Below are 5,175 nucleotides of genomic sequence, written 5' to 3'. Positions count from 1 at the left end.
GGGTGCCGCATCAAACTCCAAGTAAAATCCCACCGGACCTTCCTCCTGGAGGGAGACAGTGCCAGTCAAAATCAACCCCTGCTGATAACGAACTTAAGAATTGTGAAGTAAAATTATCCCGCCTGTCTCCATAAGCGCGATAAAATCAGGCTGATGCTCTAAAGTAGCCTCTGCTACAAATCTGATTTTAGCCAAGTCTCTAAGACCTCTGTTATTCCAAAAAATTCCTCTCATCAATCATCATAGAATTTTTCTGGCAGTCTTAAATCTAGCACTTCTACGTACCGCAGAAACCGGATATACTTTCCGCTTCGAGGGCCGTTTTGGCTTTTCTTCAACAACCTGGTCCATATAACCAGGTAGTTGAGAGTCTACAAGAATAGACTGTTCATCCGCTAAACCCTGATCAATTACATGATCATCAACCTCCTCTAGATCCTCCGTAGGGGCCAGGTTCTCACATAGAGAACTCAGACCCCCTGTGATCAGTGATGTTAGAATCTCTCATTGGTTTTACTGCAGCTAAATTCCGAACAATATCTAGTGCTCTATCTACTTCAAGATCCAGTAGATCATTAATAGATTTTGAAATTTGTCTACTCGTATTCCCCAAGGAAACCCCAACAGTAGCAGCATTATCAATGATTTCATGCGGAGCAAAATGAAGAATCGAATGATCTTTGCTAATAGACATACCTGTCGAAATTTCCGCATCTCTCATTTTTGCTGCCTGCATTGCACGTCCCAACTGCAAATCATCCGCATCTGGCTGAGTCTGAATGCACTGACTGGATCTTCTGTCCGGTGTCATTGGATTCTGTAAACCACCAAAAACTATGACTTCCTCAATAGTTACGTGTGCAGGCTCTTGTTGTGTTGCGGCCACCTGAACACTCGAAGGTCCACCTTGGACACCAATTTCGATCGAGCCTGATGGACCGAAGTAGTAGTGATAAGAGACGAAGTGCAGGCACGCACCCTTCCTTCTAGCACGGTAGTGTCCTGAGTAGCATCAGGATCCACATAGTTGCAGCCATCCACTCGCGCCAACCTGCCAGCCGACTAGGCTCACGCCAGGTACTCCCCCAAAGATAGCGTCGTCAACTCCTTCTTCTGCTGCGCAATTGTAAGAACCGAGGTACTCCGTAGGTGCTTCCCTGGGAACCTAGGCAGCCGAATCTGAAGCTTGCCCTCTCTGTCCGCCGGCCTACATGCTCCACAGACTCTAGCTGGCGCAGAAGCAGGTTCGAAAGAGCCAAATCTCAGCTCGTCCGAAGGTGCATTAGCTGAGCGGGTACCCCCTGTACCTGTACTAGGCGAAGACTATGGCACGTTCGGCTCCCTAGAATTCTCAGGCGGTGGATGACGTTTTTCTGACTCCCTCGAACCAGCAGCATCATCTCCATCTCACATATGAACGTCGTTGTCCGTCCCACCCTCAACATACAGTGGAGGACTCTCAATCTCAAGCTGGAGGGTATATCGCATTCCTTCGTAAGTCCAGATGACCTCATCCGGAACTAGCTCAATGTCAATCACACTAACCAGCATCCTGGCAACACCTTTAGCTCTAGTGAATACCATGTCCACTTCCTCTGTTTTACCAATGAGCGACCCCAAGCTCCAAGTAACCAAAAAGTCATTAATCGCCCTGGATGGAGCACCGGTGAAGGGAATCCAAATCTAGGGTAGAGGCACTCCTTGTGGCTCCTCGCTTTTCCATGCATCAAACTCAAGCACACAACTGGTACTAGGCACCCTGCACATGCCAAACTTGAGCAAGCGAGCCAAATCCTCTTTGGTAGGAAACACTACCTTGAATACATTCTCTGCAATCAACACATCTTCCCACCTGAAAGTTGAGGACACCAGCTCCTTTAGCTGCTGCACCACCTGCTCAACAGTCATATTATCGCGGGTCACGATGACAGTGCCAGTAAAACCTGCATCCGGTACGTGAACTGTTGTCGTAGCAGCCGGCGACTCAAAGAACATCAATTCTTGACAACAAACGCCATATAAAGTCATCACCGGCATTTGTCCAATCGTAAGAGGGCACTTAGCCGAACCATGTTTGGGCTTCAAGCAAAACTTGCAAAGATCGGCCTTGCATTCAGAAACAAAGTGACCCGTTTCACTGCATCGATAACATGTCATCTTCTCTCTTTTTCTTGCCCATTTGGAGGGTCTATCTGCTCCTTCCCCCTTGGCAGCAGCAATGCTCTGATCGGCCGGACCAGGACCCACCACGTCCTTGACCAACTCCTTCATCATAGCCACGTTTGTTCCCTCTTTCACTGTCGGCACATCTTGAGGAGGTTGAGGGGGCTTCGATTTCCTTCCTCCCACTCTACCGCCCCAGTTCTGCCGGAACCCGCCTCTCTTCGGGTTAGGGGGACCTGATATCCCCGGTACGAATTTGCCAGGTGGACATTGAACCCAGTGCCGCTTCCACCATTGTTGTTCCATGCATAACCACACCCACCTCCCGAGGATGACGACCCTCGATTCTGACCATCCCCGTAAGCATTGACACCGTCATCGCCCCACCAGCCACGTGGCTGCTGCCTGTTGGCGTCGGCCACAGCTGGAGCACCGGTTGGAGCAGCTTCAGCCGCTGACCTGCCAGCGTGTGCATCAGCCGAAGGAGCAGTGACCGGCGACCTCCCCGACTGCAGGGGTGGGCGACTCCTCTGCCCCGTCATGCGCGCTCGCGGCTGCGCAGGTGGAGGATGCTCGGGATGACCCCGGCCAGCCATGGCCGGTGGAGCAGTCCCGATGGGAGGAACAAGAGCAGCCCTACCAGACCTCAATGAGGAAAACCCGGCCATGATCGCCGCGGAACCCTAAACCCTGGAGGCTGTAACGTCGATTCTCGCGGCAGGACGATCGTGCTAGGGTGGATAACGATGGGAGTACGGGCTTCGGCCTATTTGAGAGCCCTAGGTCCTTTCTCGTTATCACATGAAGTGTACTCGCCGCTCGGTTGGGCTTTGTCTTGGTCCATATACCCAGGTTCTTCGAAGCCCGAAGCAGAACGAGCCTCGTCAGGTCCGGAAACAATACCCAAGGAATTTAAAAAATTCCTCCTAAGATCACGCACCGAACGATCCAACACCGACGTCGCCGTCAACTGAGCTGCATGGCCACGGTTTTTCTTCTTTTTTTGATGAAATTCCAGCAGTTTTGATTGAAGAAATCGGAAAGAACACATGGCTGAAGATTTACCTTTGGAATTGGGCCGATCCAAGGTTTAATCCCCTTAGGCGTTCCCAAGATGCCATTCACCTTATGAGAATACAATGCAGAGATCGCAGCCGGCATCTTCTTCGCCATTGCAAAATCCGCAGCTAACTTGCAGCCGTGTGCAATCGTAGCCGGTATCCTCGAGGAGGGGCTCTCGAGACCATCAGAAGGAGGGTTGTCCAACTCAACCCCATCTTCATCTTCTTCATCCTGGTCAGCCAAAACCCAAAACCGGCCTCCAAACTGCTTAGAATCAATGGTAAGATCACATACCGTGGCCGGCTTGATGTCGATCTTCTTCGGCGCCCATTTGCATCTCACGGATACTCTGAATCCATCGACCTCCAGCACGTCCCCATTCTTGGGATCATCTAAATGTTGCAAAAAAATCCTGCCAAGATGTCATGTTCATCATCCCTCACCGTGATCCAACGCGACTCCTTGTGAAGGTAGATGAATCCTCGACGTTCGGTCTGTGAAACTAGATTTGTGTCGATGTAGAAAACCTCCCAACGCCGATGAGAATCATCAGCAGTTGTAAACGAATCCGCGGAGATATCAATCTCAGTCACCGCACCGGCGATCCCACCAATCTCCTGGCGGACCTCCTCTGGCGGCTTCGCCTCAGGCGGAATCGCCGCTCCCGTCATCCGCCTGTCGTACAACTTCCGCCTTCAGGAGGCCCATAATATTGCGAGGACGGATCACGTGGAGCTTAATCACCACTGGTAAGCCATATTTAATTTGATGTGTCTTTGGGGAGGGTAGGTTTGATCAGCTGACTCAACTATGGCATCCTTCACACAACTTCAAAGACCTGCCGAGGAGCGCAGCCAATGCAGGAAGGTTCTATTGCCCCCACAAGGACGATGCCGAGAAGCAATTCTGGTCCCAATTCCAGGCACCATGGTATCCTCGACTCCTCAAGGACCAGATGAAGTAGTTGATGGAGTTGTATTATATGGCGATACCTACCATCAAGACCTCTACGTCAGGCAAGCAGCTTCTTTGGGCTGATCATCCAACTTCGGGAGGCTAGTCTTTGGATCGACCAGTGGAAGGACTTTGCTTGCTTCGAAGTCACTTGCCTGGCGTATGTCTGCTTGAGTACTTGTACCAGATGTGGCCGCCAGCCCCTAGAAGACAAGAACAGAGTCCTCGAGAAGTACTTTGAAAAGGTCATGTAAGCTTCTTGAATCACCATTGTTAGATGCAGTAAGGATGCCATCCTTGAGTAGTGAACACCTCGGTATGCCCAGGTGATATCCTTGAAAAAAGGCTAGTGTTAATTTTGGTAATTAATATCTTCTATCACTAATGATGCTTAATTTTGACTCCTCTCGTCCGTTTTTAATACTAAAAGCGGCAAGTCGTCGTTTTTTCCCCAGACATAAACTGCATAGGGTCTCTTAGTAATAACACAAACCTTAGTTGACGTCTCAGTACCGGTGAGTGGTCGTGTCTATTATAGACAAGGCAATCAGACTATTTGGGTTTATAACTTTCACTTAATCATAGGAGTTTAAATTGGGAGCATGTGACTCGCCCCTGTTAATGAAGAGTTCAGACGATCCAAGGCCAAGACTGCGAACACTTCAGTTCTTTTACGAGAACCCTTCATTTAACACATGCAAAATCAATATCGATTATGTTTGACATGGTCTTTGGATCGCCGGGTAGTTTACGCTTATCATGACAACCAGTTTTCAGCCTTCTCCACTAAGGTACTTAACTAATTGAATCGGAAGTACAATTGCAGTGGTTCTCCCATTACACGCTTAGCCAAACTAAGTGGAAATGTAAGACATAAGCACAAGAGCCAGGCAACCCAACTATTGACCAAAGACATGAATCGAAACTTGGTGCATATAATGCAATATCCGAGACATTGTATGCTTTTATAAATTACCTCTATGAATTTTGGGCGAG

Source organism: Hordeum vulgare, chromosome 2H, assembly GCF_904849725.1.
Source record: "Hordeum vulgare subsp. vulgare chromosome 2H, MorexV3_pseudomolecules_assembly, whole genome shotgun sequence".
Taxonomy (NCBI): Eukaryota; Viridiplantae; Streptophyta; class Magnoliopsida; order Poales; family Poaceae; genus Hordeum; species Hordeum vulgare.
This window is presented reverse-complemented; position numbering follows the sequence as displayed.